The sequence below is a fragment of the Crocuta crocuta genome, unplaced genomic scaffold (genome assembly GCF_008692635.1).
Source record: "Crocuta crocuta isolate KB4526 unplaced genomic scaffold, BGI_CrCroc_1.0 scaffold160, whole genome shotgun sequence".
In the NCBI taxonomy this organism is placed as follows: Eukaryota; Metazoa; Chordata; class Mammalia; order Carnivora; family Hyaenidae; genus Crocuta; species Crocuta crocuta.
The window spans coordinates 6,103,439-6,124,853 of NW_027527591.1; the positions used below are offsets into that span (position 1 = coordinate 6,103,439).

Sequence of the window (21,415 nt, forward strand, 5' to 3'; positions counted from 1 at the left end):
ATGAGCCAATCAGGCAATTAGAGAAGGAACTTAAAAATATATGGAAACAAATGAAAACGAAAATACAACAATGCAAACTCTATGGGATATGGCAAAGGCAGTCCTAAGAGGAAAGTACATTGCACACCAGGCCTATTTCAAGAAATTAGAAAAAGCACAAGTACTAAATCTAACAACGCACCTAAAGGAACTAGAAGGAAAGCAACAAGAGCACCCCAAACCCAGTAGGAGAAGNACAGGGAAAAACCTCCTTGACCTCAACAGCAGCAATTTCTTACTTGACACATCCCAAAAGGCAAGGGAATCAAGAGCAAAAATGAACTATTGGGACCTCATCAAGGTTAAAATCTTCTGCACGGCAAAGGAAACAATCGATAAAACTAATAGGCAACTGACAGAATGAGAAAAGGTAGTTGCAAATGACATGTCAGATAAAGGGCTAGTATTCAATATCTATAAAGAACTCATCAAACCCCACACCCAAAAAAACAAATAATCCAGTGAAGTGGGCAGAAGATATGAACAGACACTTCTCCAAAGAGGACATCCAGATGGCCAACAGACACATGAAACGATGCTCAGCATCCCTCCTCATCAGGGAAATACAAATCAAAACCACACTGAGATACCACCTCACGCCAGTCAGAGTGGCTAAAATGAGCAAATCAGAGAACTCTAGATGCTGGCGAGGATGTGGAGAAAGGGGCACCCTCCTACACTGTTGGTGGGCATGTAAACTGGTACAGCCCCTCTGAAAAACAGTGTGGAGGTTCCTCAGGAAACTAACAATAGAACTCCCCTAGGACCCAGCAATAGCACTGCTAGGAATTTACCCAAGGGATAATACAGGAGTGCTGATGCATAGGGGCACGTGTACCCCAATGTTCATAGCAGCACTCTCAACAATAGCCAAAACATGGAAAGAGACTAAGTGTCCATCAACGGACGAATGGATCAAGAAGATGTGGTTCATCTATACGATGGAATACTACACGGCAATGAGAAAGAATGAAATCTGGCCGTGTGTAGCAACGTGGATGGACCTTGAGGGTGTTATGCTGAGCAAAATAAGTCAGGCAGAGAAGGACAGATACCATATGTTTGCACATATAGGAGGATTAGGAGGAATTTAACGGAGGACCGTGGGAGAGAAGACGGGGAAAAATAGTTGGGGAGAGGGAGGGAGGCAAACCATGAGAGACTCTTGAATGCCAAGAACAAACTGAGGGCTGATGGGTATGGGGAGAGGGGAAGTGGGGTGATGGGCATGGAGGAGGGCACTTGTGGGGATGAGCACTGGGTGTTATATGTAAGCCAACTTGACAATAAACTATTTAAGAAAAAAAAACTCTTGCAGGGCTGGCTTAGAGGTCTTGAACTTGTTTAGTTTTTGTTTGTCTGGGAAACTTTTTATCTCTCTATTTTGAATGAGAGCCTTGCTAGATAAAGAATTCTTGGCTGCATATTTTTCTGATTCAGCACATTGAGTATATCCTGTCACTCCTTTCTTGCCTGCCAAGTTTCTGTGGATAGGTCTGCTGAGAACCTGATCTGTCTTGCCTTGTAGATTAAGGCCTTTTTTCCCCCTTGCTGCTTTCATGATTCTTTCCTTGTCTGTGTATTTTGTGCATTTGACTATGATATGCCTTTTTGATGTTGTTGATGTTTTTGTTGAATCAAATATGAGTTCTCTGTGCTTCCTGGATTTTAATGTCTATGTCTTTCCCTGTGGTAGGAAATTTTCCACTATGATTTGTTCATATATGCCTTCTACTCCTTTTTCTCTCCCTTTATCTTCTGAGACCTCTAAGATTTGGATGTTACTCCTTTTTAATGAGTCACTGAGTTCTCTAATTCTTATATCATGCTCTTTTGCCTTAGTTTTCCTCTTTTTTTCTGCTTCATTATTCTCCATAAGTTTGTCCTCTATATCACTGATTTGCTGCTCTCTCTTCCAGCCTTGCCGCCATGGCATCCATTTGAGATTGCATCTCAGCTATAGCTTTTTTAATTTCTTCCTGACTAGATTTTGCTTCTTTTATCTTCACAGAAAGGGATTCTACGCTTTTTTCAAACCCAAATAGTATTCTTATTATCGTGTTTCTAAATTCTGGTTCAGGCATCTTGCCTGTATCTGTATTGATTAAGTCCCTGACTGTCATTACTTACTGTTCTTTCCTTTGGGATGAATTCCTTCATTTCCTCATTTTGGAGGGAAAATAATTAAATAAATACACATATAAATACGTAAATAAAAATTTAAAAATTTAAAACAACACAAAAAAATCAAATAAAGGATGCTAGATCCTAGATGTGTTTTGGTCTGGTTGTTAAAAGAAGTTTGATATTGATAGAGGAAAAAAGGGAAAGAAATGAAAAAAAAGGAAAATGTTTGAAAAATTTTAAAAATGAATAGAATAAAATAAAATGATGAAAATAAAATAGAACTAAAAAATATTACAAAGGGACACCTGGGTGGTTCGGTCAGTTAAGCATCTGACTTCAGCTCAAGTCATGATCTCTCTGGTCAGAGTCCAAGCCCCATATCAGTCTCTGTGCTCACAGCTCAGTGCCTGGAGCTCATTTCAGATTCTGTGTCTCCTTTTCTCTCTCTGTCCTTCTCTCTCTCTCTCTCTCTCTCAAAAAGAAGTAAATATTTTAAAAATTTTAAATAAAAAGTTACAAAGAAGTAACAAATATAGTAGAAAAAATTAAAGGAAAATCTTTTTTTATAAAAAAAGGAAAACAAAAATAACTTTTTATCTTCTTGTATTCAAGAATAAGAAAAGAAATTGAAAAGATGGACCAGTGAACAGAATAAAATATGATTGAAATTACATCCACTTTCCCCTAGAAGTCAAACTATGAAGCACTTTATAGTGCTTAGGCCATAACTAAGCAGGCAGAGAGACTTGTGGTGCTCCTCTAGAGTGTGGTTGGAGCAGCTGAATGAGGCTTGGTATCACAGCTTCATTCTCCACTAGATAATGCTGCTCAGTTTACTGGGGTGGATCCTTCTGGCACATGCATGCTTATGCACAGGAGTGAAAATGGTGTCACTCAGCTACCCAGTCTCTAGTATCAGAACTCTGTGCTCTCGCCCACTGGCAACAAGTCCCCCTCCTTTGTCTCCGGCTTCCATCCACCCACTGCTTCTACACTGTCGACAACCAAGCCATCAGCCTGCGAGGCGGCACCTCCCTCCTGAGTTTTATCTCAGAGACGCTCTGTTTCCAAACCCCTCACTTCTGGGATGAGCCTGCAGCTTTGACTCACTCCAACCTCTCGGGGAGGGTCACTGAGCACTGTCCAGGTGCCAGCTTGCTCCCAGGAATGTTTGCATGACCATGCTGCTGCAGATACCCAGAGACTGCAGCCAAGTGCCAATATGCCCTAAAAAATGTTCACACAATTGTGTAGCATCAGTGTTTCAGAGATTATGGTAAATTACAACACACATCTGGTACCAGGCTTCATCCTTAACATCCTTGTTCCAACACCAGCAAACGTGGCTGTTCCCTGGGGTTCACTGGGACCTTTGCCTGTGGGGAGGCTGCACAATGTCTACCAAATGTCCACTCATCAGGAGAACCGTCTCTCCACATGTGGCCTGAGGACCTCTGGGACCTCTCTGCTCCTGGGGATTCTCCCTTTCCATAAGAACTCTGCCAGGTATTGAGCTGCAGAGTTTCAGACTCTGCAGTCCCCTGTTTATAGAGACTTAGTGGTATTTAAACCCTCTCCTTTCTCCTTTCTCCCTTGCTTATTAAGTTCTTTATGGGTGTTTACACTTTTTCTCTGTCTCTCCAGCTGCTTTTGGGGGAGAATGCTTTTCCTGTTCTCTCCTCCCTGTCTCCATCCTCTCTCCACAAGCAAAAACAGCTCCCTATCCTCCATGGCTTCTCTCTCCCCAAGTTCTCCTCTCTGCACTGCATACCTGTCAAGTTCTGAGGTTCAAGTTGTGCAAATTTTTGCATTAACCCTCAGATCAGTTTTCTAGGTGTGCAACATGGTTTGCCATTGATCTAGCTGCATTTCAGGGACAAGAGAGGCAAAAATAACTTCCATGCTACTCTGCCATCTTGGCCCCTCCCCTTCTTCTTTATCCATTTATCTACCCTTGGGCATTTGGGCTGCTTCCATAGTTTGATTATTGTAAATAATGCTTCAGTAAACATAGAGGTGCCTACAACTTTTCAAATTTAGGTGCTCCAATGTTTGGTATGTGTGCATATATATAAAACTATTGCATCTTCTTGATGAATTTACCCTTTTATTATTACATAATTTCCTTCACTCCTGTGACAATTTTGACTTAAAGTCTATTTTGTCTGATGTAAGTATGGCCACTTCTGCTCTTGTTTGGTTACACTTACATGGCATATCTTTTTCTGTTTCTTCATTTTCAGTCTATGTGTGTCTTCAAATCTAAAGTGCATCTCTCTTGTACATAGTATGTACAGATTTTCCTTAATTTATGATGGGGTTACATCTCGAGAAACCCATCTTAAGTTGAAAATATGATAAGTCAAAACTGCATTTAGGGGTACCTAGGTGGTTCCATCAGTTAAGCATTCATGAGATCCAGCCCCACATGGGGCTCTGTGCTAACATAAATAAACTTTTAAAAAAACTTTCCAGCAATAGTTGTGAGGGAAATGTTTCCTATTCTCTTTTCTATGAGCATGTTATTATCTAATGCAGACGAGTTAGTATGTAACTTTAATTCCAGTCTAGAAATGATCTAGTCATTTTAGTCTTTCAAAATATAGATTAAAGCAACCAACTATTTTATTTCCACACTGTATTAGTTAGAACTAAGTATGGCTAAAAGCACATTGATAAAAACTTATTTTTCTCACTTAACAAAATATCAGATGGTAGGCTAGTGTTTGCACTTAGCTGGTCATGATGTCAGGGCTAGTATTTCTATACTTCTCCTGGTCTTTCCCTCACGGTCATAAGATAGTTGCCTTATTCTCAAACATCAAGTTCCCAGGCAGGAGGGAAGAGGTAAGAGCAGCAATAACTACATCCCTCTTCTTCCTAGTAGACATCTGTTTACATTTTATTTACTAGAACTGGGTCATAGGACCGCCCTTAAGGAGGGGTAGAGGAGGCGGGGAAAGCAGAGAACAAAACTGTCACCTCTGGAGTCTGAGGCTGTGGATCTCACTTGGGAGTCCTTCTTTCTTGAGACTGAACAATATCAAGGTTCTGTTAGAAAATAAGGAGGGGGGTGCCTGGGTGGCCCAGTCGGATAAGCATTTGACTTTGGATAACGATCTGATGGTTCGTGGGTTCAAGCCCTGTGTCAGGCTCTGTGTGGACAGCTCAGAGCCTTAAGCCTGTTTTAGATTCTGTGTCTCCCTCTCTCTTTGCCCCTCCCCTGCTTGTGCTCTGTCTCTCTCTCTATCAAAAATAAATAGACATTAGGGCACCTGGGTGGCTCAGTTGATTAAACACCTGACTTCAGCTCAGGTCATGATCTCACGGTTCATGGGTTTGAGCCCCGCATCAGGCTCTGTGCCAACAGCTCAGAGCCTGGAGCCTGCTTCGGATTCTTGTCTCCCTCTATCTCTGCCCTCCCCTAGTTACGCTCTGTCTCTCTCTCAAAAATAAACACTAAAAACTTTTTAAAAATAAATAAACAAACATTAATTTAAAAAAGAAAGAAAATAAAGAGGAATTTTACAGAGACTGAGGAGGCAACTAGAAGCATCTCCTAAACATTCCCAATTCTATTCATCAGACTACTGGTTACAGCCTCATAGTTCCAAGAACTGCCAGTCATTCCATTTGATATAAAATCCTACCCACTAACCAAATTCCTTTTTCATAACTCCAAGCATATACGTGGTCCCATAAATAGCTAAGACCTGTTCACTGGTACTTGAAGTTGCTTTCTGGATTATTCAGTAAATTTAACCCATTTAAGTTGGGTCTACCTGCTTAATTGATTCTGATTTTGAAGTGCCCTCAAAATAGATATATGTAAAGACCTTCCTGTCAGTTAAGACCAAAGTGTTATAGGCAGTTTTCAAAATTCAAAACCAATTTCATGAAGGAAACACACTGGTAAAGAGAAGGTAAGCTTGTCAGAATAATGCTATAAGCATAACTTATATGTCATATGAATACATGGAGGGAGCTGCTGCAATTTATTCATCCTAACGCCTGTTGTAGAAAGGCGGGGGAGATTTTAGAAGCCAATTTGTGGCAAGTGTAACATTTATATTGGCTAAATAACAGCTTTACTATTCTAGCAGACTATTCAATAATAAAAGCTATCATGGTCCATGTATCATCTGCTGTGTTTCCAGTTACAGATAATTGTATGATTATTCTTGTGACTAATGTTTCATGTCTTTAGGCTATAGGAGGAAATTGAAGCCATAGGGAAAAAACAAGTTAGGTAGAAAAAACACAGAGAGTGAAGAAGCTGAGAAAGAGGGATCCATACAAGCACCTTCATGGACAAAACTGTCAGAGGAAGAGGGAAAATGTAATATTACTTGGAATATTACTTAGTTCCAGATCACTAAAGTGCTCTTTTACTGTGTCCAATATAGTGTTTACTCTATTAGGTTTTTTACTTCGTTAATTTTCACTCTCACAATTTTTTTTAGTAAGGTTTACACCCAGCATGAGGCTTGAACTCATGACCCCAAGATCAGGAATCCCATGCTCTACTGACTGCCCCAGCCAGGTGCACCTCACTCTCACAATATTTCATTTCTTTTTTGTTTGCAGTTTATCAGTTCTTTTCTTAGATCCACCTTCTTCTATTTTGTAACTTCTTCTCATTTACCTCTTTGAAGATTTGGAACATAATTTTTTAAATCACTTGATATGTTTCTATTATTTTGCATTTCATTAGGGGTGAATTCATCTGATTGGTTATTTTGTTGACTCTCTTTTTTAGCAGTAGTTTTTCTAAGAGTGAATTTATATTTGGGGTTGTTAGGCTAATCTTAGGTGGTGTCGGTCTTCATTGTTATTGTTTTGTTTTGTTTTGTATTGTTTTGTTTCTTTCTGTGATCACTCCTTTCCATAAGTTTTGCAGTTGCCTTCACTCAGTCCCCAGGGAGACCTACCACCCAAGTCCAGAACCAGGTCTTACACTAGAGAAACAGCACCAACCACAGAATGATGGGGCTATTTTAGATCTACTTACTAAGCCAAACAAGTCCTGCTGCCTGGTTTGCTCTACTTCCTCCTGTCCCCTGCAGGGATTCAGCTTTATAAAGGCACAGCTGAAAGCAGTGATCAGAGCTCTTTCAACCTCCTTTCATGGCCAGGGAAGGCCCAGCTAGCCTTTGCTTTTACATAGTGATGCATGCCCTGGTGCCTCACCACATGTGGGGCACTTTGGTTTTCATTCCTCTGCAGGAGTGACACTCCTAACTGCCTATTTCTAGACCTATAGCCCAGGAGGGTGATGCTGCAATCCTGGCTTATTGTTGAGTGTTTCCATTTCTGGCCCATGAACATATTTAGTTATTGTTTGTTTTATTTTTTTGGTTTGGGTTTGGGTTTTGATTTTGGGGTTTTTCCTCCATAGCTATGTCTTTTAAGTTTGGCGCAGAGGTGGAAATTTGTAAGAATACACTCAGAGCACCACTTGATGGGGAAGTTTGGAAACAAAATAAAGACCCGTGTAGCTACAGGTAAATCTGCACATCAGGAGTCAGAAGTTAAAAGATATCATAATTTTGCTTAAGAATTCCCCTGCTTCCAAACACACAGAAGTAATCCAACCAAAGGCAACAGGCGTGTCAGCTGAGGAATGAATAATGCTCAAATGCATATTTACTGTAAGACTCGTACAGACACATTCTAAAGAGAAAAAGGTAAAAAAGAAACATTGTCAGGATAATCCATGCAGTTTTTCAGAGTCTATCTCCATCAACTCCCATGGACATAAACTCAGAAGAAATGCAATCAAGAGATTAATAGTAATACTAAATTCCAAAAATTTTTTTGAAAAATCCACCATGCCTAGAGACTGTCCCTCTTGAATGATTCAGAAATTTGCAGAGTCTCCCCAATTCCCAGAGCTTTCTAAGTTCCTTCTCTTATTATTAGTGTTCATTCTGCATATTAGAAATCTCTTAATTTGTTTTCACATATGTTCCCATATTCTTGTGTTCAAACACTGAGACTAATCCCCATCTAAGAGCAAAGATTCTACTCTCTCATAACAGTGCTGCCCATTTACAAGAGACATCTCCAAGCACCCACTGTTCCTGGTCTTTATTTCCCATAGTCTCAGTTCTTGCTCATCTCTATTTTTTCCCCATCAGATGTCATATGTTTGTTTGGTTGGTTGCTTGAAGCTGTGATGTCATCTATGCTGGAGATGTAACTGGTTTAAACTTTGGAGTTTTTCAGTCTTTTTTTAAAACGTTTATTTATTTTTGAGGGACAGAGAGACAGAGCATGAGCAGGGGAGGGACAGAGAGAGAAGGAGACATAGAATCCGAAGCAGGCTCCAGGCTCTGAGTTCTCAGCACAGAGCTCAAAATGGGGCTCAAACCCATGAACCGCGAGATCATGACCTGATCCGAAGTTGACACTTAACCGACTGAGCCACCCAGGCGCCCCTGGAGTTTTTCAGTCTTAACAACCCTTCATCCTGGGTTAGATTTCCCTCCTGCTTTCCACATTTGTACCAGCTGGAGAATCTTCCATTAGTGAATCTCTGAGCTGGAGTTACCATGGGTGACGTTTCTCAAGCTGTGAGTGGTGCAGAAAACAGCACTGTATCTTCTGTGTTTTCCAACCTTCTTCAGGCCAACAGCAATACTGCTCTCTCTATCTCATGTTCTGAGGTGGTGCAACCTACTTTCTTACTCTTGTGTTCCATTTCCATTTCTCCCAAGGAATTTGTATCTCTTCAGGTAGAGTCAGATGCTTCTTTCCAAATTGCAGTGTTCCCAGGAGGCCCCATTCCTCCTCTACAACACATGGGCTCACACTCGTCCCACTGATGGCATCTTTGTTCTCTTTCCACTCGCTCTCAAGACAAAAATGTATTTTTAAAGCTAGTGCTGTTCCTTTCCACATTCCAGACTTGCTGTACTTCCAAAGCCCAGGCAATCCTTTACTGATCCCAAATTGGATTTTGAGTCCTTCTCCCTCCTGGTCTGTAGTGTTTCCTGTGCCTCTGAGCAAACAAGTTACGTAGAACCAAAGTGTTCTGGCACCGTAGACCAAGAAGATGACACAGTCCTGTAGAGAAAGGGTCCAGTGCAAGGGGTGGGGAGGAGAGAAATATATATATGGCTATAGATACAGATATATGGATATGGTTCTATAGATATAGATATAGATATAGATATAGATATCCATACAAACTTGTGGCAAAGAGGCTTTCTTAAATAAGATGCTAAAAGTAAAACGATAAACACATGAAAGAAGACTGATCAACCTGGTTACATTCAAATTTAGGTCTGAATGATCTAAGACTCCATGAACAAAACTAAAAAATAAGCAAAACTGATTAAGAGAAAGTATTTGCTTCATACTTAACAAAAGATTATTTTACAGAGTAATAAGAAAAAGAAAAAGAAAAAGACTAACAACGTGATAGTAATCCAAATAAAGAGTATGAACAGAAGATTTACGGAAGAGAAAACAGAAATAGCCAGTACACGTATGAAACAGGTTCAGCCTCACTGGAAAGCATGGAAATACAAATTAAAACAATAATATGTCATTAATAAAATTAACTATTTAACTAAGTATTATTTCTTTCCATTAGAAACATTGACAACAATGTTTAATTTTATTAATGAGCTTTTGCAAGGTTTTAAGGAAGGGAGTACTCTCAGATACTGCTAGAGGGAGTATAAATTAATTCCATCCTACACCCTAGCAGTTCCACATATAGATTTCTAGCTGGGAGAAACTAACACATATGCACAATATGGCACAGACACTTATGTGAAGGTTCTGTGCGGCACTATTTGTCATAGATAAAAATAAGTAACATTTTAACCATCGATCAATAAGAAAATAGCTAAAGAAATTGTAGATACACAATTGTACATTGTATAGCACTCAAAAGGAATATACCAGATCTAATATAACACTGTATGTTAACTAGTTGAAATTAAAATAAAAACTTAAAATGAAAATAAATTTTTAAAAAAAGAATACACTAGATCTATTTGTGTCAACATTGATAAATCACAAAACATCATTGGCTAATCGAAAAAGGCAAGCTACGGGGTGCCTGGGTGTCTCAGTCGGTTAAGCGTCCGACTTCGGCTCAGGTCATGATCTCATGGTTCGTGGGTTCGAGCCCTGCGTCAGGTTCTATGCTCACAGCCAGCTCAGAGCCTGGAGGCTGTTTTGGATTCTGTGTCTCCCTCTCTCTCTGACCCTCCCCTTCTCACACTGTCTCTCTCGCTCTCTCAAAAATGAATTAAAAAACATTTTAAAAAAGAAAGAGAAAAAGGCAAGCTGCAAAATATATGTATAATATATCATTTTGTCACACAAACACACACAAAGGATATTAAAACGATATTCTGAAAGCTCGCAATAGTGGTTACCACTGGGAAATGAGAAGTATATACGTCTCAAGTTGGAAATGGCATGATAGCAGCTAACACTTATTAAGCGCTTTTTAAGTTTATATGCCATTTAAGTGTTTTGCATATATTATCACATTTATCCTTAAAAGTACCCAATGGATTAATAACATTTTTATTTTCCACATAAGGAAACTTGAGCACAGACAGGTTAAGTAACTTGCCTACAGCTGCACAGTCAGTTAATGGATAGAGTTAAATTTGAGCCCAGGCAATCTGGTGCCAGCCCTCCTTTAGTTACTCTGCAACTGTGTCTGGGATACAGCCCTGGGGTACCGCGGTAGTGTTGCAATGGGACTCCTCAGCAGCCTTAGCTGTAGGTTTCTGGGTTTTTTGGAAGGAGAATCTAGCATTCAGGAATCACTTATATAGTTAAAAAATTAATTTTAAACAAGAAAGGCAATTATTCATATATCTTAGATGGAACCATCTCCAAAAGAAAAAAGATGAATGAACGAGAGGGAAGAACAGAGGGAGGAAGGAAAGAAAGAAGAAAAAAAGAAAAGAAGAAGAGAGGGAAGGGAAGGAGGAAGGGAGATGGGATGGATGGGAAGGATGGGAAAGGAAGAAGGGAGGGGAGGAAGGAAGGAGAGGAAGGAAGGCAGGGAAGGAGGAAAGGAAGGACAGGGAGAGAGGGAGGTAGAGAAGGAGGGTGGGAGGAAGGAGATAAGAGAGAGAAGGCCTTCCACTGCTCTTCATCTGTTTAGTGATGAATTTCATAACTCTGGTTTATCAGATGTTTCTAGCGCTCCAAGTTCCATGCCGTTATCAAGATTTATCTCAGACCAATTTTAGAATAAGGAGGTAAGAAGGAAAACAAAACATTTGAACTGTGAATAAACTCTCTTGTCCACAAATGCCGACACCATCAGTCCAAGATTTTCTACAAAGAAGCTCTGTTGTGAGAAGAGCCCTTGTTTGCCCTTGAAGTGAATTCCTAACCTACTGCAATCAGTTCTGTCTCATTACCCAGAGGATGTTGCTTGGCCTGTAGTCATTCTCATTGTTTGGCTCTGATGGAGAAAGACAATTCCAATCAAACCACAATTAAAGCAAGGAAGGAAAGAAAACTTGTTCCTAGTTTCCAGAAACCATCCATTGCACCCAAGACCTTCGAAGGGCAGCAGGCATCTCCACCTAAGCAGGGCCCTCTTTACACCACCGCTGTAAGGGGAAACTCATCTTCCCAAAAAGCCAATCAAAGAGAGAAAACCCTATGAATTGAGGAGCCAAAAAGAAATTCTGCCACCAGGAACTGCATGTAACTTTTCCTTCAGCACAGAGAAACTTCTAGGCCTTAGCATAGTGTCCTAAATGGTGTTCTTGGACTTGGACAATGCAATGTCTTCTGTTAACTTCTTTGGGGGTGGAGTAAGGGCTGAGGGAAGTGAGCTGTGAGCTCCCCCGCGTGGCTGATGCAATCCACTAACCTGGATGGGGTGAATAGGTTTTTGCAGACTATCCTAGATTTCTCGTTTCTGTGTGCAATCCACTTCTCTTCTTTTGATGTGTTTTTATAGCATTTTCAGAAATAACATCATTTTGTGATGAGTTCTTGTCCTGAAACATTGAATGCTGCAGTGATTATGGCTGGGGTTAGCCCAGAATATTTTTCTCAATAATAAACAGTACAATATGCTTATTCCTATCTGTTTTTGCAAACCCACATGGCACTTCTTACGTGAACTCCTTTTTTGAACAAGTTGTTATTTTCAAAGCTGTGCTACAATTAATTTAGTATCCAACTTACCAAATACTCTATGGCCGAGGAGTGTGTGTCATTTACTCTGATGTAGTCCTCAAACTAGGGCACCTATGATTAAAAATCAAAATATACCATATAGGGCTTAATACATGTTCCTTACCCCAAAATACCTCAAAAACCCAAAACACAGAGCCCTTTAGCCAAAACTTGCAGTATTTCCTTCCTCCTCTGTCTTAGGAACTCCTTCCAGATATAGAACAAGGCTTGAATTTGGCAATTCTTCTTGCTGCTGCAGCATATTTTCTCATTCCCAAGAAAATGTTCTTTCTCAAAGAGTAAAATGCCCAAAATTAAAAGGCAAGCTGGCAAACTGGGGAAATACTGCAATGGCTATGATAAAGCACTTATATAAAACTATCAGAGGAAGTCTATTGCCCCAGTAGATTAAAAAACAAAACAAAACTCTGAAGATTATTTCCAAAAGAGGAAACACTAGGCGCAAGAACAACTGTAAATACTTCAGCCTCTAAAGAAATCAAATAAATAAAAATTAAAACAAGATAACATGTCTGTGTATTATATTAACAAAGATGTTTAAAACACTGCATGTACATGTGGTAAAATAGACACTGGGATACTTATTTTTCAAAAACAATTTGGGAAAATATCAAAAGAAGCCTTAAAAATATTCATACCCTTTGACTTCTGGGATCACTGTGAAAAACATGGTATAAGGGGAAAGCTTTATGTACAACATTGTTACTGAAATATTATGGATAGAAACCACCTAAGTAGTCAATATTAAGGGACTGGTTACTACCATAGTTTTCTTAGCCTAGTGATTGCCAACTGTGACTGTACATGGGAATGCCTTGAGGAACTATTTTTTCAATAGTGATGCTTAGGCCACATATCAGAACTACTGATTCAAAATATCTAGGGGTAGAAGCTGGGCAGGCATATTTTTTAAAATTCTGCAACATGCATCCAGGGTTGAGAGTCATTCCAAGGACACTGTGGTAGTGGCATTAAATAAAATATTATGCAACCAGTAAAAATATGCTTTCAGAATTTTGAAAAATATTTTATTTCAAAGTACTTCTAAACTTAGCAAATACATTGTAAAGTTGGCACAAGGAGCTCCTATCTACCCATCACCCAGAGACCCATTTTGAATTTGGCTAATTATCCCAGAAATAACCCTTTTTACTGAAGGATCCAGTCCAGGATCTCATATTGTTCCCAATTTGTATGCCTTTCTTGACTTCTATCACTCTGACATTTCTTAAGATTATAGGACAATCAAAAGAAAGATTATAGGGCAATCATTTTATAGCATGTCTTTCAATGTGGGTGTGTCAGGGTCCCTCAAGATCACCCCGTTTTAATGATTTGCTAGGAGAAATGACAAAGCTCAGCATATCTTCTTCCTTACAACTATGATCTATTACAGCCAAAGGATACAAAGCAAAACCTGTGAAGGGAAAATGCACAATGGGCAAGGTCCAGACAAAAGTGTGGGCAAACTCCAAGAATCCTCTCCCAGTGAAGGTACACAGGACACACTTAACTCCCCCAGCAGTGACTGGTGATAATATATGTGAATGTTGCTTACCAGGTAGCTTATTAGGGGCTCAGTGCCCAAAATTTTTACTGGGAGCTTGTCACATTAGGCACCCCTGCCTAGCAAATTTCCAGGCTCCCAGAACGAAAGAGGCTCTTAGCATAAACCACATTCTTCATGCAAACAATTTAGGCAAGTGAATGAGCTACTCTTGTCAGTTAGTGTGGTGGGAACACTCCTGAGGTGTGGGAACTCCAGGTTCCCAGAGACCAATGGGGGCCAATCTCACAAGCAGGGCTTTCTAAGAAAAAACCTTTTCCAAAGCCTCCTATGTGAACTCTTTCCTACACAGATTTATCTGATGTTTCTAGGATCAGATTCAGGTAACGTATTTTTGCTAGACTGTCACAGATGTTGTATTCTTCTCATTGTACCTACTGGGTGGAACATGGCATCAATTGGACCCTATAATAAAAAATGTGATTTCATTTTGACAGCTGATGGTTTTCAAGTTCTATCCCTCTCCTTCTGCCCCACGCTGGGCACGCTAATAAGAAAGCTCAGATGCTCCCTCTTTTGGTGTAGGTGAGAAATTCAAACCACACAATCCCTGGTTCATGCCTAAAAACCCCATCCTTTAAACAAAATAAAAGCCAAAAACAGTCACCTTCCTTGCCCTCCCAAGCCATTTTCAGATCTGCATGGGGTCCTGCACTATTCTCCATCCTGGGGTGTGAGTGTGAGTGTGTGTGTCTGTGTGTGTTCATCAGTCTCGAAATCTGAACAACTTTGGGTAGGTGGTCTATCCTATGTCTACAAAGTCCTGTTGCGAGTGATGTTAACTTCACATAGTTAAGACTGTATTTGTCAGGTCCCCAAAAATGTAAAGATGTCTTTCTCCTTTTTGTAACAATAATATTTTGTAGAAAGATAATTTCACTATGAAAAATCTCATTCTTCACCTCACTTTCACTCACTAGCTTTGATGACAATTATTGTTATTACTCTGATTTTTGCCAAATGAAGATTTTCTAATACCATGTATTCTTCTACATTTACTAATTGGTTTTCTGCTCTAAGGAAGACTAAAGAAGTCTTCCCATTTACTTATTTATCCAATTTTATTAAGATATACTTGACATATAAAATTTGTAAAGTTCAAGGTGTACAAAGTGATGGTTTGGTATACATATGTATATTGCAAAATGGTTACCACAATAAGGTTAGTTAATACTTCCATCACTTCACATACATACATACAATTTTGTGTGTGTGGTGAGAACATTTAAGGTATACAGTCTTAGCAACTTTCAAGTATATGATACAGTATTGCTAATTATATCCACCAGGCTGAATACTAGATCCTCAAAACTTATTCATCTTCTAACTGGAAGTTTGTACATCTTGACCAGCATCTCCCAATTTTTCCCACCCCCACCTCCCTTGCAACCACCATCTTACTCTCTGTGTCTATGAATTTGGCATTTTTAGATTCCACATATAAGTGAAATCATGCAATATTTGTATTTCTCTGACTTATTTCACTTAGCATAATGTCCTCAAGGTCCATCCATGTTGTTGTGAATGGCAGGATTTCCTTCTCTGTTATGGTTGAATAATATTCTATGTATATATGTGCCACATTTTCTTTATCCATTTGTACATCAATGGATGCTTAGGTTGATTCTATGTCTTGGCTATTGCAAATAATGCTGCAGTGAACATGAGGGTGCAGATATCTCTTCAAGGTAATGATTTCATTTCAATCAGATAGATAGCTAGAAGTGGGATTGCTGAATCATGTAGTAAATCCAATTTTAATTTTTCAGGAAACTCCACAGTTTCCCATTGTGGCTGTATCAGTTTATATTTCCACCAACAATATACAAGTTTTCCAATTTCTCCACAACCTCATCAACACTTATCTCTTGGTTTGTTTGGGATTTTTTGTTTTTGGGTTTTTTTTTTGGGGGGGGGTTGGAGGCTTTTTGAGAATAGCCATTCTAATAGGTGGGAGGTGATATCTTATTATGGTATTGCTCTGCATTTCTCTGATGAGCCAGTGGCCTTTTGTATTTGGAAAAATGTCTATTCAGTTCCTGTAGTACTCATTTTTTATTGAATTACTTGTTTTTTGCTATTGATTTGTATGAGTCTCATATACTTTTGTTTTTAACACCTTATCAGATAGATGGTTTGCAAGTATTTTCTCCCTTCTATAGGCAACCTTTTCATTTCATTCATTCATTTCATTCTTTTGCTGTACCAGTTTTTTAGTTTCATATAGTCCCACTTGTTCATTTGCTTTTGTTGCTTGTACTTTCAGTGTCATATCTGCAAACTAGTTGCCAAGACCAATGTCAAGGAGTTTTTCTGTTTTTTTTTTTTTCAAGAATTGTTATAGTTTCAGATACTGCTTAAGTCTTTAATCCATTTCAAGTTAATTTTTGTGAGTGGTATAAGACAGGAGTCAAATTCATTCTTTTGCATGTGAATATCTAGTTTTTCCAGCACTGCTTATTTAAGAGGCTGTCCTTTCCCCATTGAGGTTTCTTGGCTCCATTATAAAATATTAGCTGACTGTAGATTAGTGAGTTTATTTCTGGGCTCTGCATTTTGTTCCACTGTACTATATGTCTATGCCAGTACCATACAGTTTTAATTAATATAGTTTTTATTTCTGTAGCTAGGACCACATTGAGTCTGCCACTTTACTGAGAACTTGTCTTCTCAAAACAACTCTCCTTGGTCTTGGATTGCACTAGAATTTCACCACCTCCCACCTAGTACTCAAAGTTCCCACAAAGTCACTTTTATCCATGGATCTTTACTATTTTTCCAATGTTATGTTGATACAATACTGCCTTGATTACAGTATCTTTATAAGTCCTAAAATCTAGTATTAGAAGCCCCAAACTTTCTTCTTTTTCAAAGTTGTTTAGTTATTCCAGGCTTCTTTGTATTTCCATATACATTTGAAAATCAGATTGTCAATTGCTAAAAAATAAAACACATACTGGATTCTAATTTGGGGAGAATTTACATCTTAACAATACCTAATCTTTTAATTCATGAACATAGCTAGGTCTCCATTTAGTTAAGTCTCCTTTAATTGTGTTGTTTCCCATGTGTAAGTTTATGGTTATTCTTATCATTTTTTTTCACTTGTCTTCTTTCTATGATTTTTCTCTTTATCGCTGGTTTTAAGTAATTTGTTTATGATGTAACTTAGTATATATTTTTCATGTTTCTTATGTCTGGAGTTTCTGGAGATTCTCAGATCTGTGGGTTTAGAGTTTTCACCAAATTTGGAAATTTTTCAGCCATTATTTCTTTGAATATTTTTTTCTCTCCCCACTTAACTACTTTGGGATCTTCCATTATATGTGTATTCGGCTGACCATGTCACAAGTTTACTAAAGTTGTGTTCAGTTTTCTTCAGTCTTCTTTTTTCCTGTATTTTATTTTAAGTGGTATTTATTGCTATGTCTTTTGAGTTCACTAATCTTTCCTTCTGAGGTGATTAATCTTCTGTTAACTCCATCCAGTATATTTTTTTATTTCACACATTGTATTCTCAATTTTTAAAAGTTTGTTCTGAGTTTTTAAAAATATCTTTCAAGTGTCTCCCTAATGTCCTCATATTTTAATCTAATTTTTTGAACATATGAAATAAAATTACAATATCTGTTTTAATGTTCTTATCTACTAATTCCCATAATTTGCGTAATCTATTTCTATTGATAGGTTTTTCCCCATTATAGTTCATATATTCATACTTCTTCAAATACCTAGTAGCTTTTTATTGGAACTTGCATTGCTAATTTTACACTGTTGGGTGCTAGACTTTTTCCCCATATTTCTACCAATATTCTTGAGCTTTGTTCTTGGAATAGTTACTTGGAAACAGTTTGATCCTGTTGAGGCTTGCTTTTACGCTTTTTCATGTAAGACCAGAACACTTTTAATCTGGGGCAAATTTTGTCCCACTGCTAAACAGCATTATCCTTCTGAGTACAGTACTGACATCCATAAGCTGGGAGGTCTATCCACTCTGACTGATGGGAAATATAAACTCCTCCAAGCCCTACATAAACCCCAATGATTTTCTTTCTAGTCCTTCTAGGCAGTATTTTTTTCCCAAAAATTGAGTCATTTCCTCGCAGACAGATGATGTTAATTCCTCAGATGAAACTCAAAGGGGATGCTCATCAGCTGTTTAGAGCTTTACTTCTGAAAGGCTCACTCTTCTTCAGGTATTGTGCCTGCCTGCTTGGACTGACACAGCCATCTCCTTATAGACTGTAGGGAAAAGTCAGTCCTTATTATGCTGTGTTGTCCAAAAGCAAACAGTTCATTAGTGGCATTTTGAAAAAAAAAATTAAAATTAAAATAAAGAAAAAAGTGGGACAACAAATACTTTTTTGTATGAATTCTTTTCTTTTTTTAATTTATTTTGAGAGAGTGAGAACAAGTGAGCACATGAAGGGGAGGGGCAGAGAGAGGAAGAGAGAGACTCTTAAGCAGGCTTCACACTCAGCATGGAGCCTGATATAGGGTTTTGTCTCACAACCTTGAGATCATGACCCGCGCTGAAATCAAGAGTCAGACACTTAACCAACTAAGCCATCTAAGTGCCCCCAACAATACTTTTTAAAGAAGAGAATGGAAAGTAGAAAGAGGATGTGGTAAAATTTTTTACATAATTTTTAATAACATTGGAGAAAGCTTAGGAGAGTCTTAATTTTTTTAAGAATACAAAATTGTACATATAATATGGTATCAATTATGAAAATACACACACACACAGGACAAAAATAAAAGAGATACTAACAACATTTGCCTTTTAGAATAGGATTTTTCTTATTCTTAGTTTTTCTGTATTTTCCAAAGCTTAAATAAGAATTAACTATCATTTTCATAATAAACAAGAAAAATATAACAAACTGGGGAGAGAAACTGGGTTCATCTTAAAATAAGAAGGAAAAGGAAAAGAGAGCAAAATGCCCCAAATTTTGTGACACTTTTGTTGGGTAGAAGGAATCTATGAGTCTTCATATTAAGATTAGAAATTCTATTTATTTAACTTCCCAAAATGTCACCACTCACCACCACCACTAGCACTAAAAATGTGGTGGTAGATCCAAGGATCCAAGTAAGATGCTTTTAATTCCAAGTAAGATGCTCTACAATACTAAATAAAACTGCCTTCTCACTTACACTGACCTGAAGACTGATGATAGCCAGTGGCCAAAGGCCCTCTGGCATTTGATATGAATGCCAGAAATTTGGCTCCAGCGATCTAAATTCTTGACTTAATGCTATGATGCCACAAGTAAGTTTTCAGAGTGGATGCTGAACTTTACAGTAACATTTAAACTCCATAGGCTTCAAAGAAACATGGGAAAGTTATTTTAAACAGCCCAGAGAACAAACAAATCTGTAGGGGTTACTGCTCATAAAAATCTAACTCTCTTTGCTAGACTTCTACGTAGCATGTCCTCCACCACACTTCCTCTGCTATCTTGCATTGATAAGGTCAGTGTTTGAAGGACTTCAAGAAACTTTGTGTAAAGACAGTTTATCTAAATGTTTCAATTAGCAATAATTGTGCCACAGATAAACCTCATTGGCCACGATACTGCCACTGCACAAAGCTCTAAATGAACATAAAATAAAAATAGCCTTTCCCTCCAAAAAGCCTCTTTGTTCACTGATTCCCCACCAAAATTCAGTGTTTCTTCTTCCATATAAACCTATATTTGCTATGGCTAACTCAGTTTTCTGCTATCCTGTTCATACATATTAAAAGACTCAATGACATAATTGGCTTTGCTTTTCACTCAGTTGCTTAGGGCTTATAAAAATAAAACACAAATACCCACAGCTGTTCCAGGCAATCACTCAGCTCTTTGAGAAAAAAAATACAGATATAGGGACAGGTGGCCTCGCTCTCAGCACAATGTTCAGAATCAAGGGTACAAGGACCGCAGCTGTGTTTCCAGGAGAACACTAACAAACTCCCTGGCTTTATAGGCTAACTATAGTTACATATGGACATCCAAGATGAAGAGAGTGGTCTTTCTTGAGGCTTGTTTCTTCTGGAAGTTGACCAACTGATATCCAAGGTCTTCTACGGGGATACCTTGGGATTTCTATTTACCTAGGGGAAGTAGTTCAGCAGTCCAGAAAAACAGAAAATCAGCAACAAACCAAATGTCAGGTGGTAAGGTTGGTAAAGAATACAGTTAGAGATCTACCTGACTTTTCTAACCTGATTGCAATCTAAGTACAATTGAACAAACGTATAGACATAGCAAGAAAAGGTAATAGCTCAGATAATTTTGAAGGAGATTAACTAACTGGGTGATGCTGTCTGATTCTACTCTTAATATACTCACAGCACCTCCCTCCTAATCAAAGCTTCTGACTGCTACACAGCAGATATAAAACCACAGAAGTCATGATTCTTATTTCAAACACTGGCTGTCCTAGCAGCCCCAGCTCTTTTCAGCTATGGCTGTCCCCAGATCTTGCCTAATGACCCCCTGAATCTCAGAACTCCTACACAACTGTTTTCAGCCTTATTTACATCTCTGATTTCAGACTCACTATAGAATTGAGTTGGCAGTTTCCACTCCATCTCTCAGCCCTATTGGCCGCAGCCCTGGCCCATCACCTTCTCTCAAGTGGTAAGTGAATCAAATAGCAGCTTAAATCTCTATACCATCTTTCTACCCTAAACCACCATAAAACCTGCTCAAACCAATTTAGCTATTGACTTATGAGATATATTGACACTTCTTAATCATTTTCCATGGTTGACTCTGTCCAATCCTAATTTCCAGTGAAAGAATTTGAGAATAATCAAGATGATGATACAAGAAAAAAAATCTAACAAAGAAAAAATATAATGGTATTTGTATTATCCATATATGTTGATAAATATATCAAAAGTTACCAAAATGTATCAAAAATATATCAAAATATCCAAAAATACATATATTCTCCATATATGTTGATAAATATTTATTAAATGAATGTAAGTAAAACAATAGAAAGCCATTACGAACTCAAACCAACATATATGATGTACTCATAAAGATAGTCCTCCCAAACTTTACAGACATTCCAAACATCTCTTTTTGTGAATTATAAATTTTAGTAATCCTTAGGAGGATAGAGGATTTGGGGAAGATGGCAGAGTAGGAAGCACCAGGAATCAGTCTCCTTACCTAGACAACTGCATTGACAGACTCTGTCTGATGTAACATTTTTGGAACTCGGGAGTCTACTGAAGGTTTACAACTTCCAGGGTAAGGCTTTGGCAGTAAATTGTGGTTCATTTCAGTCAATTTTATCTCTTGGCACAGTAGCAGCTACTCATCCCACACTCCCACAGCCCTATAGAAAGTTCTAGGAGCAGGCAAGCATGGGAACCAGGACCAAACATTTGGAATCTGTTCTCTAATAACTGATGCTTCTGATCACAGAAGTGTAGACAAAAGGTAGCAGCATAGTTGTTGTACTTCCCTCAATTGTGGC

At 38.4% G+C, this 21,415-nt stretch overlaps 1 long non-coding RNA gene and 1 other non-coding gene across 2 annotated transcripts in view; both read right to left on the bottom strand.

The window, feature by feature from the left end:
• Positions 1-8,414: 8,414 nt before the first annotated feature.
• Positions 8,415-21,415, bottom strand: part of LOC144237810 (uncharacterized) — a 60,806-nt gene continuing 47,805 nt past the window's right edge. Inside the window, exons 2-4 of the long non-coding RNA XR_013336941.1 lie at positions 12,352-12,414; positions 12,032-12,161; positions 8,415-9,234 (exon numbers count right to left, since the gene is read on the bottom strand). This is a non-coding gene — a long non-coding RNA (uncharacterized LOC144237810). The remainder of the gene's footprint in view (positions 9,235-12,031; positions 12,162-12,351; positions 12,415-21,415) is intronic.
• LOC144237857 (U4 spliceosomal RNA) lies at positions 19,384-19,529 on the bottom strand. The gene has a single exon (XR_013336951.1). It is a non-coding gene; the product is annotated as a U4 spliceosomal RNA (small nuclear RNA).